Source organism: Marmota marmota, unplaced genomic scaffold, assembly GCF_001458135.2.
Source record: "Marmota marmota marmota unplaced genomic scaffold, marMar, whole genome shotgun sequence".
Lineage (NCBI taxonomy): Eukaryota > Metazoa > Chordata > Mammalia > Rodentia > Sciuridae > Marmota > Marmota marmota.
This window is the reverse complement of record NW_025999998.1, coordinates 5,850,906-5,861,893: the sequence shown is the minus strand read 5'-3', so window position 1 is coordinate 5,861,893 and position 10,988 is coordinate 5,850,906.

Sequence of the window (10,988 nt, the reverse complement as noted above, 5' to 3'; positions counted from 1 at the left end):
TTTTTTTTTTTTTTTTTTTTTTTTTTTGTCTGTCACATTGGGAAAATAAGGAAAAAAGGGACATGTACAAAGGGACTCAAATGTACATGAGCAAGTGACAATGCAAGAAGGACCAATGTCAGGTGAGAGCTCCCAGTTCTTTTTTTTATCTTTCTGCATTGAGCATTAGAGTCACTCCAGCTGCAGATGGGATGAAATTTCATAATGGGGGCTCTGCTGGAGATCTCATTGGTATTTTTTGCTCAGCCTTACTCTGCAGGCACAGATTCCTCAAAGTGTGGACTTTTCTAATGGCAAAGAGGGAAACCTGAGAGTGTGGAACAGGCAAACCAGAGGCACTCTATACACTTTCACGTGGCAGGAGGGTGAGAGGGTGGGCAGAACACTGTACTCCAGGAGGAGGTGAAGATGCCCAAAGATCAATGGTAGAAGGTACATACTCAAGATTATTTTGATGTTATATTACATGAAAGCAACCATGCTTTTGCCTCTCAATACAAAAATGGTTGTCATTTGCCTGACTGTCCCTGACATGAATATATTGTCACACTATTCTTCTACTTTTTTAACCTCACAGAATCCCCTGTAATCTTCAGCCACAGAGATGTAGACGCTTTAAAAATATCATCAGAGTTCAATCCTGAATTTCCACAGGAGCTAAAGGCAACACTTCCTGACACTTGGTCATTATTGAGGAAACTACAACATGGAAAAGACCGTGTTCTTATTCAAATTGCATTAATTAGTGCATGTTGTATTTATAAATATTTAATGAAATTTAAGACTCTTTTTTATTGTTAATAATAGCAATTATTGATTTGTTCTGTAATCTTGATTTGTAACCTCAATTATAACATCACTGAAACCCAGGTTAGTCACCAGTGATTATTAAAATCATGAACAATAATTCTTGGTGTGCTGTTCACATTTTTAATTTTATGAAAGGAATAGTCTCCTCAGGATTGTCATTTGTGCCAACAGATAATATTTGTTAGGAAAGTGGTCTTGATGTCTCTTCATTTGATAATAGTATAATAACATCACTACATTTAATTCTACAGATTTCAAAATGAGTAAAGTGTTTATGTGATAGGCAGTACAATTGCCAGGGACAGACGGGGACAGACACCAAATAGGAACAGGAAGCATATTTTTATTTGGCTATAGCCAGATTCAGAGGGCAAAGCTTTTGCTGTAATCAATCAATCTCCCTGAACCCCAAGTTCAGATAGTTTCAGAACTTTATACCCAGCATGTTAGAGGAGGGGCTCAGAAGCTCACAGTCTGCAGAAGTTTATACAAAAGCAGCTTTTTCTTTCATATTCTGGGCAAGTTAACCCTTCAAGGACAGTGCCTGAGAAGGGGAGAACTTCTTTGCCCCTTTCTTCCTTCCCCCTGCCAGTTGTTACCATGGAGCCCAATGGGTAACTTCTCTTATCTTAGAAATGTAGACATCTCTGAGAAGCTCCAGCTCAAGGCCAGAGGCCTTGTTAAAGGATATGTCTTATTTTTTAAATTTTTTTTTTATATGTGACAGTGGAATGCATTACAATTCATATTACACATATAGAGCAAAATTTTTCATATCTCTGGTTGTATACAAGGTATATTCATACCAATTCATGTCTTCATACATGTACTTTGAATAATGATGTCCATCACCTTCCACCATTATTTCTAACCCCATGCCCCTTCCCTTCCCTCCAACCCCTCTGCCCTATTTAGAGTTTGTCTATTTTTTCCCATGCTTCCTTGCCCTACCCCACTATGAATCAGCCTTCTTATATCAGAGAAAACATTCTGCATTTGTTTTGTTTTGTTTTTGGGGGGGGGGTTGACTAACTTCACTTAACATTATCTTCTCTAACTCCATCCATTTACCTGCAAATGCCATGATTTTATTCTCTTTTATTGCTGAGTAATATTCCATTGTGTATATATGTCACATTTTTTTTCATTCATCTACTGAAGGGCATCTAGGTTGGTTCCATAATTTAGCTATTGTGAATTGTGCCACTATAAACATTGATGTGACTGTGTCCCTGTAGTATGCTGTTTTTAAGTTCTTTGGGTATAGACTGAGACGAGAGATAGCTGGGTCAAATGGTGGTTCCATTCTTAGTTTTCCAAGGATTCTATATACTGCTTTTCAAATTGGCTGCACCAATTTGAAAAATTGCAATGAGTGTGCCTTTCCCCCACATTCTCTCCAACACTTATTGTTTGTATTTATAACAGCTGCCATTCTGACTGGAGTGAGATAAAATCTTAGAGTAGTTTTGATTTTCATTTCTCTAATTGCTAGCAATCATGAACATTTTTTATATATTTGCTGATTGGTTGTATATCATCTTCTGAGAGGTGTCTGTTCAGGTTCTTGGCCCATTTATTGATTGTGTTGTTGTTGTTATTGTTGTTGTTGTTGTTATTGTTCTTGTTGTTGTTGTTATTATTATTATTATTATTATTAGTGTTTAGCTTTTTTAATTCTTTATATACCCTAGAGATTAGTGTTTTATCTGATGTGTGAGATAAAGATTGGCTCCCAAGCTGTAGGCTCTCTATTCACCTCACAGATTGTTTCTTTTGCTAAGAAGAAAATTTTTAGTTTGAAGCTATCCCATATATTGATTCTTGATTTGAATTCTTGTGCTATAGGAGTCTTATTGAGGAAGGTGGGGCCTAATCCAACATGATGGTGATTAGGGCCTACTTTTTCTTATATTAGATGCAGGTTTTCTGGATTAATTCCTAGGTCCTTGATCCACTTTGAGTTGAGTTTTGTGCATGGTAAGAGATAGAGGTTTAAATTCATTTTGCTGCATATGGATTCCAGTTTTCCCAGCACCATTTATTGAAGAGGCTATCTTTTCTCCAATGTGTTTTTGGTGCTTTTGTCTAATATAAGATAACTGTAAATATGTTGGTTAGTCTCTGGGTCCTCTACTCTGTACCATTTATCTACCAGTCTGTTTTGGTGCCAATACCATGCTCTTTTTCTTACTATTGCTCTGTGGTATAGTTTAAGGTCTGGTATAGTGATGCCACCTGCTTCACTCTTCTTGCTAAGGATTGCTTTAGCTATTCTGGGTCTCTTATTTTTCCAGATGAATTTCATAACTGCTTTTTTTTATTTGTATGAGAAATGCCACTGGGATTTTGATCAGAATTGCATTAAATCTGTATAGTGCTTTTGGTAGTATGGTTATTTTGGTAATATTAATTCTGCCTATCCAAGAGCAAGGTAGATCTTTCCATCTTTCTAATGACTTCTTTGATTTCTTTCTTTAGGGTTCTGTAGTTTTCATTGTACAGATCTTTCACCTCCTTTGTTAAATTGATTCCCAAGTATATTACATTTTTTTGAGGTTATTGTGAATGGGGTAGTTTTTCTCATTTCCTTCTCAGAGGATTTGTCACTGATATACAGAAATGCCTTTGATTTATGGGTGTTGATTTTGTACCCTGCTACCTTGTTGAATTCATTTACTTGTTCTAGGAGGTTTCTGGTGGAAATTTTTGGGTCATCTAGGTATAGAATCATATGTTAGCAAATAGTGCTAATTTGAGTTCTTTTTTTCCTATCTGTATCCTTTTTGGTTCTTTCATCTGTCTAATTGCTCTAATCAGTGTTTCAAGAACTATGTTAAATAGAAGTGGTGAAAGAGGGCATCCCTGTCTTCTTTCAGTTTTTAGAGGGAATGCTTTCAATTTTTTTTTCCATTTAGAATGAATTTGATCTGGGGTATAGCATAGATAACCTTTAAAATGTTGAGATATATTACTGTTATCCCTAGTTTTTTTTTAGTTTTTGAACTTGAAGGGGTGCTGTATTTTGTCAAATGCTTTTCCTGCATCTATTGAGATGATTATATGTTTTTTTTAATTTAAGTCTATTGATGTGATTAATTACATTTATTGGTTTCCATATGTTGAACCAACCTTGCATCTCTGGGATGAATCCCACTTGATCGTGGTGCACAATCTTTTGGATATGTTTTTGTATTCAATTTGCCAGAATTTTACTGAGAATTTTTGCATCTATGTTCATTAGAGATATTGGTCTGAAGTTTTCTTCCTTTGATGTGACTTTGCCTGGTTTTGGGATCAGGATGACATTAACCTCTTAGTATGAGGCCTTTTTTTCTATTTCCTGAAATAAATGGAAGAATATTGGTATTAGTTCTTCTTTAAAGGTCTTGTAGAACTTGGCTGTGTATCCATCCAGTCCTGGGCTTTTCTTGGTTGGTAAGCTTCTGATGGCATCTTCTATTTCCTCACTTGATATTGGTCTGTTTAAATTTCCTGACTCAATCTAGGCAAATCATATAACTTAATGTTTTCTATTTTATTGGTGTATAAGATTTCAAAATAATTTCTAATTATTCTCTGTATTTCTGTAGTGTCAGTTGCATTTCTGTATATCCTGCTAGTTGGGTATTGTTGGATATTGTAAGCATATTCTTGGGTCTTTTTAATCCAATCTGCTAGCCTATGTCCTTTGATTGGTGAGTTTAAGCCATTAACATTTAGGGTTATTATTGAGACATGGTTTGTATTTCCAGATATATTTGTTTATTTTTGTTATTTAACTTGACTTGATTTTCCTCTTTGGTTAGTTTTTCCTTTAATGTACTACCTCCCATGTCACTTATAGTTAGTAATTTTTTTGTCTCAATGGAAGATAGTTCTTCCAGGTGTCCAGTCTCCAGTTGGTCAAGTATGTGACACCAACCTAGATGCCCTTCAGTGGATGAATGGATTAAAAAAATGTGGTATATATACACAATGGACTCAGCAATAAAAACGAATAACATCATGGCATTTGCAGGTAAATGGATGGCGCTAGAGAAGTTAATGCTAAGTGAAGTTAGCTAATCCCCAAAAAACAAATGTCAAATGTTTTCTCTGATATAAGGAGGCTGATTCATAGTGGGGTAGGGAGGGGGAGCATGGGAGGAATATATGAATTCTAGATAAGGGAGAGGTTTGGGAGGGAAAAGGAAGGGCAGGGGATTAAGCAAGGATGGTGGAATGTAATGGACATCATTATCCAAAGTACATGTATGAAGACACAAATTGCATGTCAACATACTTTTTATACAAACAGAGACATGAAAAATTGTGGTATATATATGTAATAAGAATTGTAATATAAAAAATACATGTATAAAGACATGAATTGGTGTGAACATACTTTATATACAAAGATATGAAAATTGTGTTCTATATGTGTAATAAGAATTGTAATGCATTCTGCTGTCATGTATTTAAAAAAATAAACTCAATTACATTAAAAAAATTTTTGGATAGACAAGTACATGGAAAGACCATAGAGTACATAAAACAAATACACATATGAATTCAGAAAAATAAAGGATGTTAAGATAGTAAAAGTTGGAAGGAAAAAAAGGCATAACACACCTATAATATATTATTCAGATGTCCCAGTCCTTAAAATCCTAATTCATGCAAAGTACTTGGTTTCACATATGTTGGGGATGTGGGGGCGCAAGGATAAAGGAGGAGAAGAAAAAGAGAAAAAAAAATCTCAAAGATTGAAACTAGGATTGTTAGTTGTTTTGGAGATCAGTATCTCCTGCTTCACTTCTCATCCAATAGGTGGGGTTGTCTGTTCTTAGTATCTCCACCCTCAGGATGGTGAAGGTAATCAGGATGGGAAGACTGGTGCTGGTGCAGGGTTCCTGGAAGTGAGGTGTGGCACCCACCAGTCCCTGCAGGGAGACTAAAGGGTCTCTTTTTGGGTCTGCTCATAAGACTTGAGCACCTGGTTCTATCTCCCTACCTTGCCTGAAGATTTCCCAGTTCCTGATCTCTCTACTAGTCTCTAAACTGTTTCACCATCTCCCTCTCTTTTAGCAGTTCCCAATAAAGGGACCTCTCTCACCAGGGCTCCCATGGGCCTCATCCTGGTCACACTGCACACCCTTCCCATTGAGAGCTGTTTTGTGTTGGGAAGTTACTGTGCTGGGTTATCAGCCACTGGGGAGAGATGGGAGATGAAAACCAGAAACCTGGCCAGCTGGAGTTCCAATCTGGGAGCTGCCCCCACCAAATATGGAGAGGAAGGTGATCCAACATGGAGGTGGGCTGCTTTCAGCGCTGGGGTGTCAGGTGGGTGGAGGGAGCCGGGCATTCAGAGATGAGTTCTGGGGTAAACAGTGTTGCAGCTGTTGGCTGTCTTCAGAGTCTGTGAGATGTCCCCAGGTGCAGACAGACTACCACGTGTACGGAACTGTGAGTAGCTGCTGAGTCACAAGATGAAGGTGACCAGGGGAGTACCTTGTTGGTAGATGGGAGTCAACAGGAGAGTGGCAGCAGAAGTTTCTGTTGGTAGGTAACAGCTAAGTGTCCTGCATGGGAGTGGAGCAATCAAGTATTCATACACACAGTAAGTTATGAGAATTTCTAAAGAATTAGATTGGGCAAAAATAGCCTAACCAGAGAAATTAGTTAATAAATAGAGGGGGGAGGAAGTGAAATTTTGACTGGAAGCTGTAAAATATTCTCTGCCTGTAGATAACATTACATTATGTATAAAAACTTGAAAAATATCTCTTAACAGTTGTAATAATTTTCAAAAAATGATAAACACAACAAGAAAAATGGGTCATCTCTGTACATCTCAATAAATATGGAATAACATTTTCATTATAATGTGCCTTGTGTGGATCTGTTTTGATTTTGTACATTGGTGTCCTGTAAGCCTCTCATATTTGATTTTCCAATTCATTCTTCAGGTCTGGAAAATTTTCTGGCATTATTTCATTGAAAAGATTGTGCATTCCTTTGGTTTGTATCTCTGTGCCTTTATCCATCTGATAAATCTAAATTCGGTCTTTTCATGTTATTCCATAATTCTTGGAGTTCTGTTTATGGTTTCTTATCATCTTCACTGTGTGGTCAACTTTATTTTCAAGACTGTATATTTTGTCTTCATTGTCTGAAGTTCAGGAATGCTTTTCTATTGAATTTTTATTTGGTTTATTATTTCCTTCATTTCAAGGATTTTTTTTTTCAGAATCTCTTATCTTTTCCTTGAAGTAATCTTTGCTGTTAGAGTCTGTAAACAAGTCAGGATGGCACCTGGCATTTTGCCAGAGAAATGTTAGAGTCTGTAAACAAGTCTGGATGGCGCCTGGCAAAATGCCAGAGGGAATGGTTTATGAAGTAACACCAGCGAGCCATTAAGTGTGGAGATTCCTTATTGGTTGACTGATGTATCTAGTTTATGCTAATTAAGATAAGCTGTGTGGAATGTATAAATACAGCTCCTGTCCTACAATAAACGGCTCCTACTCCTGCTGTATCAACGTACACAAGTTGTTCGTCACCCCCCGCTAGTTTGCTGCAGCCGGACTGTGGCACTTTGCTACCAATATTTGCTCTTTTTTTCTTTATTGGAGTGATCATTTGTTGTCTGCATTTGCTCCCTTATATAATTCTTTACTTCACAGATCATTTATATTATATACATGGTGATCTTGTTCTCTGACATTTCTTCTACTGTGCTGTCAAAGGATTCTATTATTGTATCATCTTGGTTTGTTTGGGGGCACTTTCTTCCCTTATCTTTTTGTGTTGTCTGTGTGTCTTCCTCTCTCACAGTATAGATCTAAGGTTATAGTTTCTACCCTATATTCTTATAGTTTACCTGCAGTTTCCCAATGTCTCACCTTTAAGGGGGAGATCAGTATTAATATTACCCAATGCAAAAAAAAAATATGCAACCTTAAACCAAATAGCTTCTGTTTAGATGACTACAGTTTTGTCACAATAAATAGAAATGATATTTTTTATTATTATCTGCAATATAAACAGTAGGTTTGCAAAGGAGCCTACAGTTCATTTCTTCTGGTGGACAAAGAGAGAATGGGGATGTGTGGTGTGATGTTTATGAGGCAGGAGGTGAGAATATAGAGGTATTAAATCATAGGAAGAGTGAGAGAGGAATCACAAGTAGTTGGCTGTTAGCAGAAGAAAAGAGATAAAGAACCAACCCCATGCAAGGCTCTCTCCTGCCTCTGCAACATGATTGTGGCTATTGGCACACCTATCAGGAATACATTTGGTATAACCAATCTTGTAGGAAACTTGGTGGTGATCTTCCAAGTCCTGGCTCTTCTCCCTAGATGGAAGTGGCCATGTCCATAGTTGGTAGCAACAGTAGCATCAAACCTGTAGGTACCTTGGTGTTGGGCTTACAGGCCCTGGCCAGTGTCCCAAGATGTAAGCTATCCCAACTAAAAATGGCAGTTGTGGCAGTACAGGTAACCCACAATGGTGATGGAAGTGTTCCAAGAGAGAGGTGACCTCTTTCAGAGATGGGGCTGAAATGGCGGGCTGGGTGATAGCATTAAGCAGCCTGTTCAGGGATACAGCACTGTGGTGAGAGGTGTTGAAACAGGCAGTTGCCTTCAGGCCCTATCACTTGTCCCAAGGTGGAGAAGGTCAGAGAAGCCACACATTAGTTGGTGGGGAACCACAGCTTGGTTCCTCCATGCAGGTCCAGTTGTTCCTTCTATGGGGCAGTTGTACCTGGGTTCACATGGCTGTTTGGGGTGGTTCTGGGCTTCATACTGTTTAATGGATTCAAAATGGGGTGTCATGGGAAGAATGTAGGGACTTTGGATTGGGCAAAGGGGAGTGAGGGGAGGGTAGAAGGTATGAGGATAGGAAAGTTGGTGAAATAAGATGGACATAATTACCCTAGGTACATGTATTATTGCATGAATGGTGTGACTCTGTGTACAAGAAGAGAAATGAAAATTTGTATTCCATTAGTGGTCAATGAACCAAATCCATTCTGCTGTCATGTATTAGAACAAAAGAATATATATATCCTTTGGAATAATAGTGACAATTTCAATTTAGTCTAAAATAATTAAATACTTTGATATGTACTTAAGGAGAATTTTACCAAATATTGCTGAAAGATACTGAATAAGAATAATTAATGCTCAGGAATCAGAAATAATGGGACCTAATTAAGATTTTATTTAAATGCAGAAGCCACAGCTGAAGGCTAACTGGTATAAATTATCAATAAGTATCATCAAGGCCTATTTCAAATGTAAAAGGCCTTGAGGCTCACTTGTGGGAACACCTGTAGCCAACTCTTTTGTCCCAGAGGTGGAAAAATGGAAAGGTGGGTTAGAACCCAGATGGAAGTTATAGGAAGGTGATATCCTTTGTGCTGTTTTTAATGCCCTTTTACATAGATTTTTGATCAATGATTTGGTCTCAGAGAAATCCAGGATGCCGCTCCCAAGGAGGACACCTAGCAGCTTCCCATGAGTAGGAACTCTGGCCTCCAAACCTGGTGTGGATGCCCGTCTACCAATGTGGGGAATGGAATCTCCTGGTCACCGCCATCTTGGGACTCTGTAGCAGCAGACATAGAGCCCTACATGCAGTAGCCTTCCTGCATCTGGGAATTTCACACAGGCTCTGAAGTCAGCCAACACCACGATCCACAGAGCTTGGGGCTGAACTCATAGTCAAACACCATCATCAGGATCCCCACAGCAGACCAGACACCCAACCGCTGAAAGCAGGAGCCTCCATCTTAGATCACCTTCATCACCATCTTCCAGGTACCCAGGTTCTAACTCCCCCCACTCTCCCCAGCAGTCACTAACTCAGCACAGTGACACCCTGGTTATCTTCACAATCTGGAGGACAGAGATATCAGCTAACAGATGGATACACAGCTGAGTTCTACAAGACCTTTAAAGAAGAACTAATACCAATGCTCTTCAAGTTATTTCAGGAAATAGAAAAAGAGAAAGTGATTCCAAACTCATTCTATGAGGCCAATATCACCCTGATTCCAAAACCAGGCAAAGACACATCAAAGGAAGAAAACTTCAGACCAATATCTCTAATGAACATGGATGTAAAAGTTCTCAATAAAATTCTGGCAAATCAAATACAAAAAACATCGAAAAGATCATGACCACGATCAAGGGGGATTCATCCCAAGGATGCAAGGTTGGTTCAACATACAGAAACCAATAAATGTAATTCATCACATCAATAGACTTGAAGATAAGAACCATATGATCATCTCAATAGATGCAGAAAAAGCATTCAACAAAATACAGTACCCCTTTATATTCAAACCCTAGAAAAACTAGGGATAATATGAACATCTCTCAACATTGTAAAAGGTCTTTATGCTAAGCCTTAGGCCACATCACTCTAAATGGAGAAAAATTGAAGGCATTCCCTCTAAAAACTGGAACAAGACAGGGATGCCCTCTTTCACCACTTCTATTTAACACAGGTCTTAAAACACTGGCCAGAGCAATTAGACAGACAAAAGAAATTAAAGGAATACACATAGTAAAAGAAGAACTCAAATTAGCACTATTTGACAATGATATGATTGTATACCTAGAAGACCCAACAATTTTCACCAGAAAACCTCTGGAACTAGTAAATTAATTCAGAAAAGTAGCAGTATACAAAATCAACACCCATAAATCAAAGGCATTTCTGTATATCAGTGATAAATCCTCAGAAAGTGAAGCATGGAAAACTACCCCATTTATAAGAGCCTCAAAAAGAAAGAAAGAAAGAAAGAAAGAAACTTGGGAATCAACTTAACAAAAGACATGAAAGACCTCTACAACAAAAACTACAGAACACTAAAAGAAAGAAAGAAAGAAAAAATCAGAAAGAAAGAAATTAAAGATGACCTTAGAAGACAAAGAGATCTCCCTTGTTCTTGGATAGGCAGAATAAATATTGTCAAAATGACCATACTATCAAAAGCATTATACAGAATTAATGCAATTCTAATCAAAATCCCAGGGACATTCCTCATATAAATAGAAATAGCAGTTGTAAAATTGGTCTGGAAAAGTTGAGACCCAAAATAGCTAAAGCAAACCTTAATAAGAAGAGTTAAACAGGTGGCATCACTATACCAGACCTTAAACTATACTACAGAGCAATAGTAA